General features: G+C 43.4%; 1 long non-coding RNA gene across 1 annotated transcript; it reads right to left on the bottom strand.

The window, feature by feature from the left end:
• Positions 1-437: 437 nt before the first annotated feature.
• On the bottom strand, positions 438-10,300 carry LOC123733274 (uncharacterized). Its single transcript, XR_006763715.1, has 4 exons — positions 10,064-10,300; positions 9,449-9,510; positions 2,316-2,413; positions 438-1,490 (listed from the first exon to the last, which is right to left on the bottom strand). It is a non-coding gene; the product is annotated as an uncharacterized lncRNA (long non-coding RNA).
• Positions 10,301-19,932: the final 9,632 nt, after the last annotated feature.

Below are 19,932 nucleotides of genomic sequence, written 5' to 3'. Positions count from 1 at the left end.
CCCAGCTGTACCGACTAGCTAGGATAACTAGGATGCTGCTGGTAGAGTAGCTAGCTAGCTTACCCAGCTGTACCGACTAGCTAGGATAACTAGGATGCTGCTGGTAGGGTACCTAGCTAGCTAGCTTACCCAGCTGTACCGACTAGCTTGGATAACTAGGATGCTGCTGGTAGAGTAGCTAGTTAGCTTACCCAGCTGTTCCAACTAGCTAGGATAACTAGGATGCTGCTGGTAGAGTAGCTAGCTAGCTTACCCAGCTGTACCGACTAGCTAGGATAACTAGGATGCTGCTGGTAGAGTAGCTAGCTAGCTTACCCAGCTGTACCGACTAGCTAGGATAACTAGGATGCTGCTGGTAGGGTAGCTAGCTAGCTAGCTTACCCAGCTGTACCTACTAGCTTGGATAACTAGGATGCTGCTGGTAGAGATGCTAGCTAGCTTACCTAGCTGTACCGACTAGCTAGGATAACTAGGATGCTGCTGGTAGAGTAGCTAGCTAGCTTACCTAGCTGTACCGACTAGCTAGGATAACTAGGATGCTGCTGGTAGAGTAGCTAGCTAGCTTACCTAGCTTTACCGACTAGCTTGGCTCGCTAGCAGGACGTTCGTCTGTCGTTTGTCTCGATGATGATGACGAATCCGGTGAACCACAAAATGAAACAAGGATAGAGAGTGAAAAGGATCTGGCTACACTCATACTGTCCCTGACCGTAAAGCAAAAAGCTAATTGAACAATAAAGTTTGGCGTTTCAACACTGTAACAAACTCCATCGTTATTCCCCAAAATTTACCTTAGTCCACTCTGCGCGTAACCGGACAATATTCTTGGTGCCACACAGGACGTGGACTCGGACAGTTCCAGAACGCGGACATGAGCAGTGCAACACAATCAACTAAGCCCAGTCTTTACAGTGGGTTACATTAGTAATATTCATTTTTTATTATTATGTTAAACAAACGTTCCACTTTTTTTATAACAATATTTTGAGATCTAGGCCCATATCCACAAAGCGTCTCAGAGTAGAGAAGTGGTCGTATAAGTGCTGAGAATAAAGACATTTGACACTTCCGGGAATAAATTAAAGCTATGCATGAAATCTCTAGTCCCACCTAGTCAGCAGATATTTAGGACACCTCGTGAGCTGTCCTAAGTAGTTTCTGAGTTAACAGCAGGTGTCTTGATAATACTATAGAACAATGCAGTGAGTCAGTGGTTCCTGAGCCACATGTAAATGCTTTGTAGTAGTTAAAATAATGTTTTGATATTTGATATGATCAATCCATAAATAATATATGTCCTGTGCTTTTGGCAATGATTTATGTATAATACTTATGTATAACAAGTGATACCATGTATGTCTCCAAAGCATTTTGTCTTCATTTTGGCAGATTAATTTATGCTAATTTCCCAAGATTAACTCAGGAGTTGGAGCTGTGGCAGGAGTTGGACCTGTGGCTGAAAGGTGGCTGGTTTGAATCCGGGCCGGGCGCTGGAAAAAACAGGAGGAATTGATCTGACCACTGGAGGCCTGCTACATCCTCAAAACATTCACCTTTCATTGATCAGAACTCTAGAGGTTCTTCTTCACTGAACCCCAAAATATATATCACTTTTAGTGGTTCCATATATTAAGGAAGTGATAGAAGCCTTTTTGGTTCTATAAGGAACCTTCTTTTCTGAGTGTAAAATTAACACGTTTTTCTTTTGATTATTTAATTATCCACATCATGTTATTTCAAGTTCTCCCTTGGGAGCACAACATCACATTGTTAAAAAAATTATCCTAAATTTGGCATGGCTATAAATTGGGCAATTGAAGACATCTAGGGCGTAATCTGTGTTCGATGAAAATGAACATTGTATGCAACGTTGCAGGCAACATTATTGGCAAGGGACTTGATGCCTACTATGCCAAAGCTATTTAGAGTTGTTAAACGGGTGTGAAGAGTGTGTTGATATAACGGGAATATTGTCAAAATTCTTCTTGTAACAACGATCAGAATTGGTAAAGAAAATATGCATTCCATTATATTAGGCAATAATTAAGAGTAGGCAAAGTGGTCGTGTCATGTGAAAATTCTATCAAATGTGTTACATTGCAACGAGTACAGTCAGGGTGCCGTGGAGCCCCTGCAGTACCTCCACAGACCCCGGATTGAGAACCCCTGCAGTACCTCCACAGACCCCGGATTGAGAACCCCTGATTTAGCAGATGCTCTTATCCAGAGAGATTTACAGTAACTGCATTCATCTTAAGATAGCTATTTATTTTGGAAATAAAGTTAATAAATTCTTCATAAAATTGTCATCTTACCTCTTAGCTTTGGTGTCATGTCCCCCAGAGAGATGCATTTTAGAGGCAGGGCCCCCTCCTCTCTCTCCCCAGAGAGACTCATTTTAGAGCACTGACCCCTAAACAGAGATCCAACATGTTGATTGTGGTCAACACAGGGACAACTAAACAGAGATCCAGCATGTTGGTTGTGGTTAACACAGTGACAACTAAACAGAGATCCAGCATGTTGGTTGTGGTTAACACAGTGACAACTAAACAGAGATCCAGCATGTTGGTTGTGGTCAACACAGTAACAACTAAACAGAGATCCAACATGTTGGTTGTGGTTAACACAGTGACAACTAAACAGAGATCCAGCATGTTGGTTGTGGTTAACACAGTGACAACTAAACAGAGATCCAGCATGTTGGTTGTGGTCAACACAGTGACAACTAAACAGAGATCCAGCATGTTGGTTGTGGTTAACACAGTGACAACTAAACAGAGATCCAGCATGTTGGTTGTGGTTAACACAGTAACAACTAAACAGAGATCCAGCATGTTGGTTGTGGTTAACACAGTGACAACTAAACAGAGATCCAGCATGTTGGTTGTGGTTAACACAGTGACAACTAAACAGAGATCCAGCATGTTGGTTGTGGTTAACACAGTGACGTCCTAAACAGAGATCCAACATGTTGGTTGTGGTTAACACAGTGACAACTAAACAGAGATCCAGCATGTTGGTTGTGGTTAACACAGTAACAACTAAACAGAGATCCAGCATGTTGGTTGTGGTTAACACAGTGACAACTAAACAGAGATCCAGCATGTTGGTTGTGGTTAACACAGTGACAACTAAACAGAGATCCAGCATGTTGGTTGTGGTTAACACAGTGACTAATTCTTGAATGTCAATTGTTCTCATTCATTCATTATCTCTTTGAGAAATATATTTTTAACAACTTTCTCTTTTACTTCTCTACATTCATGAAGAAAATGATGTACTTTTTACTCCATACATTTTCCCTGACACCCAAAAGTACTCGTTACATGTTGAATGCTGTGCGTTTTTGTTGCCGATCTTACTTTGATACCTGACGGTTTTTTACTTTTTCATTACCGTATATTTTTACTTTTTCCCTCACTCAACTTTTTTCCTCACTCAACTTTTTTCATTCATCCCCGGAGGTTTTATCTGGACATGGTTCGTCAGGACTTCAAACAGCCGAAGCTAAGTAACATTAACATGATGCCTTCTAATTGCAGTCGTTGTACTTATAATATACAGGAGAACGATCGCCTTACGGCAAGGATAGCTGTGCTGCAAGCCCAGCTTCAGACGCGATCGTTAGGCAAGGGTAATTTCAGTGTAGGAAAGGATGAAACAGCGTCTGTGCCACCAGTAAGTACAGATAGTAACGTTAGTATAAACCCCCTCGCACGGTCCCCGCAGCCGGACATCTTTCTCATGGCTTCTGGAGGGAAACGCTGTAGGAATGCTCAACCGGTGTCGCTTATTCAGCCGACAGAAACTTTCAACCGGTTCTCCCCATTAAGCGAGTCGGAGTCGGAGGCCGAGACTTCTCTGGTCTCTACTCCTCCCGTTGTGGGGTCTGAGACGCCGACGGCTCCCACCATTAGCTCTGACAAATTGAAAACCCTAGTCATTGGCGACTCCATTACCCGCAGTATTAGACTTAAAACTAACCATCCAGCGATCATACACTGTTTACCAGGGGGCAGGGCTACCGACGTTAAGGCTAATCTAAAGACGGTGCTGGCTAAAGCTAAAACTGGCGAGTGTAGAGAGTATAGAGATATTGTTATCCACGTCGGCACCAACGATGTTAGGATGAAACAGTCAGAGGTCACCAAGCGCAACATAGCTTCAGCGTGTAAATCAGCTAGAAAGATGTGTCGGCATCGATTAATTGTCTCTGGCCCCCTCCCAGTTAGGGGGAGTGATGAGCTCTACAGCAGAGTCTCACAACTCAATCGCTGGTTGAAAACTGTTTTCTGCCCCTCCCAAAAGATAGAATTTGTAGATAATTGGCCCTCTTTCTGGGACTCACCCACAAACAGGACCAAGCCTGGCCTGTTGAGGAGTGACGGACTCCATCCTAGCTGGAGGGGTGCTCTCATCTTATCTACGAACATAGACAGGGCTCTAACTCCTCTAGCTCCACAATGAAATAGGGTGCAGGCCAGGCAGCAGGCTGTTAGCCAGCCTGCCAGCTTAGTGGAGTCTGCCACTAGCACAGTCAGTGTAGTCAGCTCAGCTTCCCCCATTGAGACCGTGTCTGTGCCTCGATCTAGGTTGGGCAAAATTAAAAATGGCGGTGTTCGCTTTAGCAATCTCACTAGTATAAAGACCTCCTCCATTCCTGCCATTATTGAAAGAGATTGTGATACCTCACATCTCAAAATTGGGTTACTTAATGTTAGATCCCTCACTTCCAAGGCAGTTATAGTCAATGAACTAATCACTGATAATAATCTTGACGTGATTGGCCTGACTGAAACATGGCTTAAGCCTGATGAATTTACTGTGTTAAATGAGGCCTCACCCCCAGGTTACATTAGTGACCATACCCCCGTGCATCCGGCAAAGGCGGAGGTGTTGCTAACATTTACGATAGCAAATTTCAATTTACAAAAAAAAAACAACAATGACGTTTTCGTCTTTTGAGCTTCTAGTCATGAAATCTATGCAGCCTACTCACTCACTTTTTATAGCTACTGTTTATAGGCCTCCTGGGCCATATGCAGTGTTCCTCACTGAGTTCCCTGAATTCCTATCGGATCTTGTAGTCATAGCAGATAATATTCTAATTTTTGGTGACTTTAACATTCACATGGAAAAGTCCACAGACCCACTCCAAAAGGCTTTCGGAGCCATCATCGACTCAGTGGGTTTTGTCCAACATGTCTCTGGACCTACTCACTGCCACAGTCATACTCTGGACCTAGTTTTGTCCCATGGAATAAATGTTGTGGATCTAAATGTTTTTCCTCATAATCCTGGACTATCGGACCACCATTTTATTACGTTTGCAATTGCAACAAATAATCTGCTCAGACCCCAACCAAGGAGCATTAAAAGTCGTGCTATAAATTCTCAGACAACCCAAAGATTCCTTGATGCCCTTCCAGACTGCCTCTGCCTACCCAAGGACGTCAGAGGACAAAAATCAGTTAACCACCTAACCGAGGAACTCAATTTAACCTTGCGCAATACCCTAGATGCAGTTGCACCCCTAAAAACTAAAAACATCTGTCATAAGAAACTAGCTCCCTGGTATACAGAAAATACACGAGCTCTGAAGCAAGCTTCCAGAAAATTGGAACGGAAATGGCGCCACACCAAACTGGAAGTCTTCCGACTAGCTTGGAAAGACAGTACCGTGCAGTATCGAAGAGCCCTTACTGCTGCTCGATCATCCTATTTTTCCAACTTAATTGAGGAAAATAAGAACAATCCGAAATTTCTTTTTGATACTGTCGCAAAGCTAACTAAAAAGCAGCCTTCGCAAATGGAGGATGGCTTTCACTTCAGCAGTAATAAATTTATGAACTTCTTTGAGGAAAAGATCATGATCATTAGAAAGCAAATTACAGACTCCTCTTTAAATCTGGGTATTCCTCCAAAGCTCCATTGTCCTGAGTCTGCACAACTCTGCCAGGACCTAGGATCAAGGGAGATACTAAAGTGTTTTAGTACTATATCTCTTGACGCAATGATGAAAATAATCATGGCCTCCAAACCCTCAAGCTGCATACTGGACCCTATTCCAACTAAACTACTGAAAGAGCTGCTTCCTGTGCTTGGCCCTCCTATGTTGAACATAATAAACGGCTCTCTATCCACCGGATGTGTACCAAGCTCACTAAAAGTGGCAGTAATAAAGCCTCTCTTGAAAAAGCCGAATCTTGATCCAGAAATTATAAAAAACTATCGGCCTATATCGAATCTTCCATTCCTCTCCAAAATTTTAGAAAAAGCTGTTGCACAGCAACTGACTGCCTTCCTGAAGACAAACAATGTATACGAAACGCTTCAGTCTGGTTTTAGACCCCATCATAGCACTGAGACTGCACTTGTGAAGGTGGTAAATGACCTTTTAATGACGTCAGACCGAGGCTCTGCATCTGTCCTCGTGCTCCTAGATCTTAGTGCCGCTTTTGATACCATCGATCACCACATTCTTTTGGAGAGATTGGAAACCCAAATTGGTCTACATGGACAAGTTCTGGCCTGGTTTAGATCTTATCTGTCGGAAAGATATCAGTTTGTCTCTGTGAATGGTTTGTCCTCTGACAAATCAATTGTAAATTTCGGTGTTCCTCAAGGTTCCGTTTTAGGACCACTATTGTTTTCACTATATATTTTACCTCTTGGGGATGTCATTCGAAAACATAATGTTAAATTTCACTGCTATGCAGACGACACACAGCTGTACATTTCAATGAAACATGGTGAAGCCCCAAAATTGCCCTCGCTAGAAGCCTGTGTTTCAGACATAAAGAAGTGGATGGCTGCAAACTTTCTACTTTTAAACTCGGACAAAACAGAGATGCTTGTTCTAGGTCCCAAGAAACAAAGAGATCTTCTGTTGAATCTGACAATTAATCTGGATGGTTGTACAGTCGTCTCAAATAAAACTGTGAAGGACCTCAGCGTTACTCTGGACCCTGATCTCTCTTTTGAAGAACATATCAAGACTGTTTCAAGGACAGCTTTTTTCCATCTACGTAACATTGCAAAAATCAGACATTTTCTGTCCAAAAATGACGCAGAAAAATTAATCCATGCTTTTGTTACTTCTAGGCTGGACTACTGCAATGCTCTACTTTCCGGCTACCCGGATAAAGCACTAAATAAACTTCAGTTAGTGCTAAATACGGCTGCTAGAATCCTGACTAGAACCAAAAAATTTGATCATATTACTCCAGTGTTAGCCTCCCTACACTGGCTTCCTGTTAAGGCAAGGGCTGATTTCAAGGTTTTACTGCTAACCTACAAAGCATTACATGGGCTTGCTCCTACCTATCTTTCCGATTTGGTCCTGCCGTACATACCTACACGTACGCTACGGTCACAAGACGCAGGCCTCCTAATTGTCCCTAGAATTTCTAAGCAAACGGCTGGAGGTAGGGCTTTCTCCTATAGAGCTCCATTTTTATGGAATGGTCTGCCTACCAATGTGAGAGACGCAGACTCAGTCTCAACCTTTAAGTCTTTACTGAAGACTTATCTCTTCAGTAGGTCCTATGATTAAGTATAGTCTGGCCCAGGAGTGTGAAGGTGAACGGAAAGGCTGGAGCAACGAACCGCCCTTGCTGTCTCTGCCTTGCCGGTTCCCTTCTTTCCACTGGGATTCTCTGCCTCTAACCCTTTTACAGAGGCTGAGTCACTGGCCTACTGGTGTTCTTCCATGCCGTCCATGGGAGGGGTGCGTCACTTGAGTGGGTTGAGTCACTGACGTGGTCTTCCTGTCTGGGTTGGCGCCCCCCCTTGGGTTGTGCCATGGCGGAGATCGTTGTGGGCTATACTCGGCCTTGTCTTAGGACGGTAAGTTGGTGGTTGGAGACATCCCTCTAGTGGTGTGGGGGCTGTGCTTTGGCAAAGTGGGTGGGGTTATATCCTGCCTGTTTGGCCCTGTCCGGGGTATCATCGGATGGGGCCACAGTGTCTTCTGATCCCTCCTGTCTCAGCCTCCAGTATTTATGCTGCAGTAGTTTATGTGTCGGGGGCTAGGGTCAGTCTGTTACATCTGGAGTATTTCTCTTGTCTTATCCGGTGTCCTGTGTGTATTTAAATATGCTCTCTCTAATTCTCTCTTTCTCTCTTTCTGTCTTTCTCTCGGAGGACCTGAGCCCTAGGACCATGCCTCAGGACTACCTGGTATGATGACTCCTTGCTGTCCCCAGTCCACCTGGCCGTGCTGCTGCTCCAGTTTCAACTGTTCTGCCTGCGGCTATGGAACCCTGACCTGTTCACCGGACGTGCTTGTTGCACCCTCGACAACTACTATGATTATTATTATTTGACCATGCTGGTCATTTATGAACATTTTAACATTTTAACATTTTGACCATGTTCTGTTATAATATCCACCCTGCACAGCCAGAAGAGGACTGGCCACCCCTCATAGCCTGGTTCCTCTCTAGGTTTCTTCCTAGGTTTTTGGCCTTTCTAGGGAGTTTTTCCTAGGGAGTTTTTCCTAGCCACCGTGCTTCTTTCACATGCTTTGCTTGCTGTTTGGGGTTTTAGGCTGGGTTTCTGTACAGCACTTTGAGAATATCAGCTGATGTACGAAGGGCTATATAAAAATAAATTTGATTTGATTTGAATGCTTAGCAGGACAGAAAACGGTCCAATTTGAACACTTATCAAGAGAACATCCCTACTGCCTCTGATCTGGAGGACTCACTAAACAGAGAACATCCCTGGTCATCCCTACTGCCTCTGATCTGGAGGACTCACTAAACAGAGAACATCCCTACTGCCTCTGATCTGGAGGACTCACTAAACAGAGAACATCCCTGGTCATCCCTACTGCCTCTGATCTGAAGGACTCACTAAACAGAGAACATCCCTGGTCATTACTGCCTCTGACCTGGAGGACTCACTAAACACAAATGCTTCATTTTTAAATGATGTCTGAGTGTTGGAGTGTGACCCTGGCTATCCGTAAATTAAAATAACAAGAAAATTGTGCCGTCTGGTTTGCTTAATAAAATGAATTTTAAATGATCACTACTTTACTTTTACTTTTGATGCTTAAGTATATTTTAGCAATTACATTTACTTTTGATACTTAATTATATTTGAAACCAAATACTTTGACTTTTACTGAAGAAGTATTTTACTGGGTGACTTTCACTTTTAATTGAGTCATTTTCTATTAAGGTATCTTTACTTTTACTCAAGTATGAGAATTGAGTACTTTTTCCACCACTGTTCTAACGTTCTAGAGACATATGAGCCACAGTTTCAACAGACATTTTGTAACTGCGTGGGCTACAAAGTTACTTTCAATTTCATATAAGGAAATAAAGCAACGGTCACTGGGTGAATTCGTTTTGCATTGCCCGGCTCCCCCGGGTGCGCAGAGTTTACGCATTTTAGACCATTCCATTGTTCCTTAAAATAAAACTCCACTCACCTGTAGCACCGGGCCATGCAAAACGAACTTCCCACTGTCGCAGGGCACTGAGACACAGAGTTCTAAACCCAGAGGCATTTACAACAGTAACCAGAGGTAACAGTCAGTTGCATGCGACAGCAGCAAATCATGACATTGTACCGAATCTTGCTTCAGTTTTTTATTATAGTCCTTCTTATGTTATTTTTGCTAAACATATAATTTACTCGTAACCAAGTTTAGCTGTGTTTTTTTCCTCCAAAATATGAATTACTGTAGGACTTTAATAATTGTAAACAGGCCTACAAACCCAAAAGGTTTTAATGATGCCTTAAATCTATCTTCAAATATATATTTGATGATTAGTTGAATCCGGTGTGTAAGTGCTGGTAAGAACAAAAGGATTGAGAAACCCTGAGATAAACATAAAACCATATAATGTAAAAGATCCTCCACCATCTTTACCAGACGTTTTACTGATAACATGTAGACCTACTGATTAGTTTCCACTTTGAAAACTGCTGTCTATCAGCAACTCAGCTCAAGTAGCAGTTCTACTAACTAGTAATATCTCATTCCTAGTATTCATTCTCTTACTCTGTCCATTAGAATAGATTATTGTTCAGAAATACTTACTTTATTTTTCAATAATCTCCATGTAGTGTTTTCTGCTCTGTCGTCTCAAAATGGATCCTGAACAAAAGAACAACTTTACTTTCGGTTTCAATCAGCCGCCTCCCCACCCTGAAAATAAAGTGTTTTATTGGTATCATCCACTAGATGGCAGTAAACACCTGCTGTAACTACACTTTACAACTATGTGTTCGGTTTCATACAGGCAGTGTCCCAGAGTTAGATTGCTGATCTAGGATCAGGTCCCCCCCTCTCCATGTAATCTGATTCATTATGATTTAGCATCAGTTCCCTCCTCTCCATGTACTCTGATTCATTATAATCTAGGATCAGGTCCCCCTCTCCATGTAATCTGATTCATTATGATCTAGGATCAGGTCCCCCCCTCTCCATGTAATCTGATTCATTATGATCTAGGATCAGGTCCCCCCTCTCCATGTAATCTGATTCATTATGATATAGGATCAGGTCCCCCCTCTCCATGTAATCTGATTCATTATGATATAGGATCAGGTCCCCTCCTCTCCATGTAATCTGATTATTTATGATGTAGGATCAGGTCCCTCCTCTCCATGTAATCTGATTCATTATGATCTAGGATCAGGTCCCCCCCTCTCCATGTAATCTGATTCATTATGATATAGGATCAGGTCCCCCCCTCTCCATGTAATCTGATTCATTATGATCTAGGATCAGGTCCCCCCTCTCCATGTAATCTGATTCATTTTGATCTAGGATCAGGTCCCCCCTCTCCATGTAATCTGATTCATTATAATCTAGGATCAGGTCCCCCCTCTCCATGTAATCTGATTCATTATAATCTAGGATCAGGTCCCCCCCTCTCCATGTAATCTGATTCATTATGACATAGGATCAGGTCCCGCCTCTCCATGTAATCTGATTCATTATGATTCATCATTATGCTTTGTTTGGCTACTTGTTGTCCATTGTCTGAAGACGCCTATTGTGGTGAAATGTCAGGAACACATTTTTTTAAATGTACTTTTAATCGTTTTAGAAACTTTTAAAAGAACCACATGGATTCTAACTGGGGATTCAGCTAAAACGTGTATTTTTTGGACCAGATAAATTGATACCAACAGTGGACAATTCCCAGCAAAAGCATGGAGCTACAACTGTCAAGAGGAGAACAGGGGAGTATTCCCCTTGGAGAACCCAGAGTGCAACACTGAAGAAAAACATACTGTAGAATAACAACAATCTCAATCTGAAGCTCTAAAGAAAAAATAGGAATTGTATGAATCAGGAACACAATTCTTCCTCCTGTCCACCTATTGTCCCTGTATGAATCAGGACCACCATTCTTCCTCCTGTCCACCTATTGTCCCTGTATGAATCAGGACCACCATTCTTCCTCCTGTCCACCTATTGTCCCTGTATGAATCAGGACCACCATTCTTCCTCCTGTCCACCTATTGTCCCTGTATGAATCAGGACCACCATTCTTCCTCCTGTCCACCTATTGTCCCTGTATGAATCAGGACCACCATTCTTCCTCCTGTCCACCTATTGTCCCTGTATGAATAGGACCACCATTCTTCCTCCTGTCCACCTATTGTCCCTGTATGAATCAGGAGCACCATTCTTCCTCCTGTCCACCTATTGTCCCTGTATGAATCAGGACCACCATTCTTCCTCCTGTCCACCTATTGTCCCTGTATGAATCAGGAACACCATTCTTCCTCCTGCCCCACCTTTTGTCCCTGTATGAATCAGGACCACCATTCTTCCTCCTGTCCACCTATTGTCCCTGTATGAATATTAGTTTGCATCTAATTGAAGAACATACTGCTTTATAGATCCCAGCCTGACAAACAATTGTCTGGACCTTACTTTGAGCACTTGCACTGGGCCTCCATTGAGTCTCCATGTGTCAAGCAGTACAGAGAAACCCCCTCTAGATGACAGCAGAGGCTCTTGGATCTACCCTGTCTATCCACCAGTTTAGTGACCTTGTTCCATCAATATGTCCATACTACTTCACAACCCATTTGAGGTCTTGACCAGCAATGTCCCATTGGGCTCAACCAAGCCGAGAGTGAGGTTCTAGAAAGAGGACTGACTTTCATACCAACTCCTAAACAGGTGGACTGACTTTCATACCAACTCCTAAACAGGTGGACTGACTTTCATACCAACTCCTAAACAGGTGGACTGACTTTCATACCAACTCCTAAACAGGTGGACTGACTTTCATACCAACTCCTAAACAGGTGGACTGACTTCCATACCAACTCCTAAACAGGTGGACTGGCTTTCATACCAACTCCTAAACAGGTGGACTGACTTTCATACCAACTCCTAAACAGGTGGACTGGCTTTCATACCAACTCCTAAACAGGTGGACTGACTTTCATACCAACTCCTAAACAGGTGGACTGACTTTCATACCAACTCCTAAACAGGTGGACTGACTTTCATACCAACTCCTAAACAGGTGGACTGACTTTCATACCAACTCCTAAACAGGTGGACTGACTTTCATACCAACTCCTATACAGGTGGACTGACTTTCATACCAACTCCTAAACAGGTGGACTGACTTTCATACCAACTCCTAAACAGGTGGACTGACTTTCATACCAACTCCTAAACAGGTGGACTGACTTTCATACCAACTCCTAAACAGGTGGACTGACTTTCATACCAACTCCTAAACAGGTGGACTGACTTTCATACCAACTCCTAAACAGGTGGACTGGCTTTCATACCAACTCCTAAACAGGTGGACTGACTTTCATACCAACTCCTAAACAGGTGGCCTGACTTTCATACCAACTCCTAAACAGGTGGACTGACTTCCATACCGACTCCTAAACAGGTGGACTGACTTTCATACCAACTCCTAAACAGGTGGACTGACTTTCATACCAACTCCTAAACAGGTGGACTGACTTTCATACCAACTCCTAAACAGGTGGCCTGACTTTCATACCAACTCCTATACAGGTGGACTGACTTTCATACCAACTCCTAAACAGGTGGACTGACTTTCATACCAACTCCTAAACAGGTGGACTGACTTTCATACCAACTCCTAAACAGGTGGACTGACTTTCATACCAACTCCTAAACAGGTGGACTGACTTTCATACCAACTCCTAAACAGGTGGACTGACTTTCATACCAACTCCTAAACAGGTGGACTGGCTTTCATACCAACTCCTAAACAGGTGGACTGACTTTCATACCAACTCCTAAACAGGTGGCCTGACTTTCATACCAACTCCTAAACAGGTGGACTGACTTCCATACCGACTCCTAAACAGGTGGACTGACTTTCATACCAACTCCTAAACAGGTGGACTGGGAGGAGCTCCGGAGGGGATCTACACGTCTATCATAGAAGATTGAAGTTATCAGATCATTGTGAATATGAAACAGATTTTCCTCAGATACTATTTCCAAACCCCTCACATTGGGAACCTCAGTTGGAGTCAGAAACTATACAGACTCTGATACGTAGGGATGTGGCTTCCTTTTCACTATTCAGAACCAGACCTTTTTTATCAGCTTAACCTTACAAATGGTTAAAAATCAAGCTCTAGAAATATAGTGATTAAACCAGCAGATAAGGGGCTCAGATTGTTGTAATGGATAAAGTGAATATCTTCTTGAAGCCAATAGACAATAGGATCATGTTAAACACTATGTTCCATTGTCCCACTCAACACAACCAGAAAACACAAAGATTAATCCAGGAGATAAACTGTATGAGGATAAGTACATTACAGATAAACAGATGGTCTGTCTTTTTGGGCCAGATTCACTAAGGCCTAGGCAGTTTTACTTACTGCCTAAAATACATATCTCCTGAGACGTGGGCGGTTCCCTGCGGCTGACCAATAGGAAGTGATTGTGTCTCAGAGACCTGGGTGGTTCCCTGCAGCTGACCAATAGTAAATGATTGTGTCTCAGAGACGTGGGCGGTTCCCTGCGGCTGACCAATATTTTATATCAACCCTCTACCCCAGAAACAGCCAGCTATGTTCAGGATACTGATGAATGAAGAGTTTATTACTATTGTAGTACTGACTTTAATATCAACCCTCTATCCCAGAAACACCCAGCTATGTTCAGGATACTGATGAATGAAGGGTTTATTACTATTGTAGTACTGACTTTTATATCAACCCTCTATCTCAGAAACACCCAGCTATGTTCAGGGTACTGATGAATGAAGGGTTTATTACTATTGTAGTACTCTTTTTATTAACTTAGCTACTGACTTGTTCTATTGTTGTTGCATTGTCAAGAGGTTAACCTGCAAGGAAGCATTTCAGTACATAATACTTGTATTGTACTTTATATTATTATAGATATTTTAGGGTTGCCATGGATTTCAAGCAGGCAATGCCATCAGGTCCAAACCCAAAACAAGGAAATTGTAGGAGACAGGCGTGTTGGGGTTTCCTGCCAGCATGACCACCCGCTTCACTTCCTGAACATGAAAAAGGGTGAAAGGTGGGATGCAGTAATAAGGAGTTTTTTCAGTTTCTTTTTCAGTATTTTATTTCAGTGTTGATTAATTTAGTTAATTTAGTAAATTGTATTTAGTTATTTAGTGCAGATAATGATGTACTTCTTCTGTAGTTGATGTTGGTTATCTGGGGGTTTGTTTCTGTCTAGGACTGTGTGTGTGCGTGCTTGCTGTTGTGGGGGTGTGTGTCATTGACTGACGTCTGTCTGTCAGTCTGCCTCCTTGTGTCCCTGCTACCCAAACACTTCCTGTTTCCGGTCACAACTTGCAGACTTGTTTACGCTGCTGTGCGTTTTTGTTGCCGATCTTACTTTGATACCTGACGGTTTTTTACTTTTTCATTACCGTATATTTTTACTTTTTCCCTCACTCAACTTTTTTCCTCACTCAACTTTTTTCATTCATCCCCGGAGGTTTTATCTGGACATGGTTCGTCAGGACTTCAAACAGCCGAAGCTAAGTAACATTAACATGATGCCTTCTAATTGCAGTCGTTGTACTTATAATATACAGGAGAACGATCGCCTTACGGCAAGGATAGCTGTGCTGCAAGCCCAGCTTCAGACGCGATCGTTAGGCAAGGGTAATTTCAGTGTAGGAAAGGATGAAACAGCGTCTGTGCCACCAGTAAGTACAGATAGTAACGTTAGTATAAACCCCTCGCACGGTCCCCGCAGCCGGACATCTTTCTCATGGCTTCTGGAGGGAAACGCTGTAGGAATGCTCAACCGGTGTCGCTTATTCAGCCGACAGAAACTTTCAACCGGTTCTCCCCATTAAGCGAGTCGGAGTCGGAGGCCGAGACTTCTCTGGTCTCTACTCCTCCCGTTGTGGGGTCTGAGACGCCGACGGCTCCCACCATTAGCTCTGACAAATTGAAAACCCTAGTCATTGGCGACTCCATTACCCGCAGTATTAGACTTAAAACTAATCATCCAGCGATCATACACTGTTTACCAGGGGGCAGGGCTACCGACGTTAAGGCTAATCTAAAGACGGTGCTGGCTAAAGCTAAAACTGGCGAGTGTAGAGAGTATAGAGATATTGTTATCCACGTCGGCACCAACGATGTTAGGATGAAACAGTCAGAGGTCACCAAGCGCAACATAGCTTCAGCGTGTAAATCAGCTAGAAAGATGTGTCGGCATCGATTAATTGTCTCTGGCCCCCTCCCAGTTAGGGGGAGTGATGAGCTCTACAGCAGAGTCTCACAACTCAATCGCTGGTTGAAAACTGTTTTCTGCCCCTCCCAAAAGATAGAATTTGTAGATAATTGGCCCTCTTTCTGGGACTCACCCACAAACAGGACCAAGCCTGGCCTGTTGAGGAGTGACGGACTCCATCCTAGCTGGAGGGGTGCTCTCATCTTATCTACGAACATAGACAGGGCTCTAACTCCTCTAGCTCCACAATGAAATAGGGTGCAGGCCAGGCAGCAGGCTGTTAGCCAGCCTGCCAGCTTAGTGGAGTCTGCCACTAGCACAGTCAGTGTAGTCAGCTCAGCTTCCCCCATTGAGACCGTGTCTGTGCCTCGATCTAGGTTGGGCAAAATTAAAAATGGCGGTGTTCGCTTTAGCAATCTCACTAGTATAAAGACCTCCTCCATTCCTGCCATTATTGAAAGAGATTGTGATACCTCACATCTCAAAATTGGGTTACTTAATGTTAGATCCCTCACTTCCAAGGCAGTTATAGTCAATGAACTAATCACTGATAATAATCTTGATGTGATTGGCCTGACTGAAACATGGCTTAAGCCTGATGAATTTACTGTGTTAAATGAGGCCTCACCCCCAGGTTACATTAGTGACCATACCCCCGTGCATCCGGCAAAGGCGGAGGTGTTGCTAACATTTACGATAGCAAATTTCAATTTACAAAAAAAAAACAACAATGACGTTTTCGTCTTTTGAGCTTCTAGTCATGAAATCTATGCAGCCTACTCACTCACTTTTTATAGCTACTGTTTATAGGCCTCCTGGGCCATATGCAGTGTTCCTCACTGAGTTCCCTGAATTCCTATCGGATCTTGTAGTCATAGCAGATAATATTCTAATTTTTGGTGACTTTAACATTCACATGGAAAAGTCCACAGACCCACTCCAAAAGGCTTTCGGAGCCATCATCGACTCAGTGGGTTTTGTCCAACATGTCTCTGGACCTACTCACTGCCACAGTCATACTCTGGACCTAGTTTTGTCCCATGGAATAAATGTTGTGGATCTAAATGTTTTTCCTCATAATCCTGGACTATCGGACCACCATTTTATTACGTTTGCAATTGCAACAAATAATCTGCTCAGACCCCAACCAAGGAGCATTAAAAGTCGTGCTATAAATTCTCAGACAACCCAAAGATTCCTTGATGCCCTTCCAGACTGCCTCTGCCTACCCAAGGACGTCAGAGGACAAAAATCAGTTAACCACCTAACCGAGGAACTCAATTTAACCTTGCGCAATACCCTAGATGCAGTTGCACCCCTAAAAACTAAAAACATCTGTCATAAGAAACTAGCTCCCTGGTATACAGAAAATACACGAGCTCTGAAGCAAGCTTCCAGAAAATTGGAACGGAAATGGCGCCACACCAAACTGGAAGTCTTCCGACTAGCTTGGAAAGACAGTACCGTGCAGTATCGAAGAGCCCTTACTGCTGCTCGATCATCCTATTTTTCCAACTTAATTGAGGAAAATAAGAACAATCCGAAATTTCTTTTTGATACTGTCGCAAAGCTAACTAAAAAGCAGCCTTCGCAAATGGAGGATGGCTTTCACTTCAGCAGTAATAAATTTATGAACTTCTTTGAGGAAAAGATCATGATCATTAGAAAGCAAATTACAGACTCCTCTTTAAATCTGGGTATTCCTCCAAAGCTCCATTGTCCTGAGTCTGCACAACTCTGCCAGGACCTAGGATCAAGGGAGATACTAAAGTGTTTTAGTACTATATCTCTTGACGCAATGATGAAAATAATCATGGCCTCCAAACCCTCAAGCTGCATACTGGACCCTATTCCAACTAAACTACTGAAAGAGCTGCTTCCTGTGCTTGGCCCTCCTATGTTGAACATAATAAACGGCTCTCTATCCACCGGATGTGTACCAAGCTCACTAAAAGTGGCAGTAATAAAGCCTCTCTTGAAAAAGCCGAATCTTGATCCAGAAATTATAAAAAACTATCGGCCTATATCGAATCTTCCATTCCTCTCCAAAATTTTAGAAAAAGCTGTTGCACAGCAACTGACTGCCTTCCTGAAGACAAACAATGTATACGAAACGCTTCAGTCTGGTTTTAGACCCCATCATAGCACTGAGACTGCACTTGTGAAGGTGGTAAATGACCTTTTAATGACGTCAGACCGAGGCTCTGCATCTGTCCTCGTGCTCCTAGATCTTAGTGCCGCTTTTGATACCATCGATCACCACATTCTTTTGGAGAGATTGGAAACCCAAATTGGTCTACATGGACAAGTTCTGGCCTGGTTTAGATCTTATCTGTCGGAAAGATATCAGTTTGTCTCTGTGAATGGTTTGTCCTCTGACAAATCAATTGTAAATTTCGGTGTTCCTCAAGGTTCCGTTTTAGGACCACTATTGTTTTCACTATATATTTTACCTCTTGGGGATGTCATTCGAAAACATAATGTTAAATTTCACTGCTATGCAGACGACACACAGCTGTACATTTCAATGAAACATGGTGAAGCCCCAAAATTGCCCTCGCTAGAAGCCTGTGTTTCAGACATAAAGAAGTGGATGGCTGCAAACTTTCTACTTTTAAACTCGGACAAAACAGAGATGCTTGTTCTAGGTCCCAAGAAACAAAGAGATCTTCTGTTGAATCTGACAATTAATCTGGATGGTTGTACAGTCGTCTCAAATAAAACTGTGAAGGACCTCGGCGTTACTCTGGACCCTGATCTCTCTTTTGAAGAACATATCAAGACTGTTTCAAGGACAGCTTTTTTCCATCTACGTAACATTGCAAAAATCAGAAATTTTCTGTCCAAAAATGACGCAGAAAAATTAATCCATGCTTTTGTTACTTCTAGGCTGGACTACTGCAATGCTCTACTTTCCGGCTACCCGGATAAAGCACTAAATAAACTTCAGTTAGTGCTAAATACGGCTGCTAGAATCCTGACTAGAACCAAAAAATTTGATCATATTACTCCAGTGTTAGCCTCCCTACACTGGCTTCCTGTTAAGGCAAGGGCTGATTTCAAGGTTTTACTGCTAACCTACAAAGCATTACATGGGCTTGCTCCTACCTATCTTTCCGATTTGGTCCTGCCGTACATACCTACACGTACGCTACGGTCACAAGACGCAGGCCTCCTAATTGTCCCTAGAATTTCTAAGCAAACGGCTGGAGGTAGGGCTTTCTCCTATAGAGCTCCATTTTTATGGAATGGTCTGCCTACCAATGTGAGAGACGCAGACTCAGTCTCAACCTTTAAGTCTTTACTGAAGACTTATCTCTTCAGTAGGTCCTATGATTAAGTATAGTCTGGCCCAGGAGTGTGAAGGTGAACGGAAAGGCTGGAGCAACGAACCGCCCTTGCTGTCTCTGCCTTGCCGGTTCCCCTCTTTCCACTGGGATTCTCTGCCTCTAACCCTTTTACAGAGGCTGAGTCACTGGCCTACTGGTGTTCTTCCATGCCGTCCATGGGAGGGGTGCGTCACTTGAGTGGGTTGAGTCACTGACGTGGTCTTCCTGTCTGGGTTGGCGCCCCCCCCTTGGGTTGTGCCATGGCGGAGATCGTTGTGGGCTATACTCGGCCTTGTCTTAGGACGGTAAGTTGGTGGTTGGAGACATCCCTCTAGTGGTGTGGGGGCTGTGCTTTGGCAAAGTGGGTGGGGTTATATCCTGCCTGTTTGGCCCTGTCCGGGGTATCATCGGATGGGGCCACAGTGTCTTCTGATCCCTCCTGTCTCAGCCTCCAGTATTTATGCTGCAGTAGTTTATGTGTCGGGGGCTAGGGTCAGTCTGTTACATCTGGAGTATTTCTCTTGTCTTATCCGGTGTCCTGTGTGTATTTAAATATGCTCTCTCTAATTCTCTCTTTCTCTCTTTCTGTCTTTCTCTCGGAGGACCTGAGCCCTAGGACCATGCCTCAGGACTACCTGGTATGATGACTCCTTGCTGTCCCCAGTCCACCTGGCCGTGCTGCTGCTCCAGTTTCAACTGTTCTGCCTGCGGCTATGGAACCCTGACCTGTTCACCGGACGTGCTTGTTGCACCCTCGACAACTACTATGATTATTATTATTTGACCATGCTGGTCATTTATGAACATTTTAACATTTTAACATTTTGACCATGTTCTGTTTTAATATCCACCCTGCACAGCCAGAAGAGGACTGGCCAC

This window comes from Salmo salar, unplaced genomic scaffold (genome assembly GCF_905237065.1).
Source record: "Salmo salar unplaced genomic scaffold, Ssal_v3.1, whole genome shotgun sequence".
NCBI classification, from domain to species: Eukaryota; Metazoa; Chordata; class Actinopteri; order Salmoniformes; family Salmonidae; genus Salmo; species Salmo salar.
Note: the sequence above shows the minus strand (reverse complement) of the source record. Positions and strands in the feature narration are given on the sequence as shown.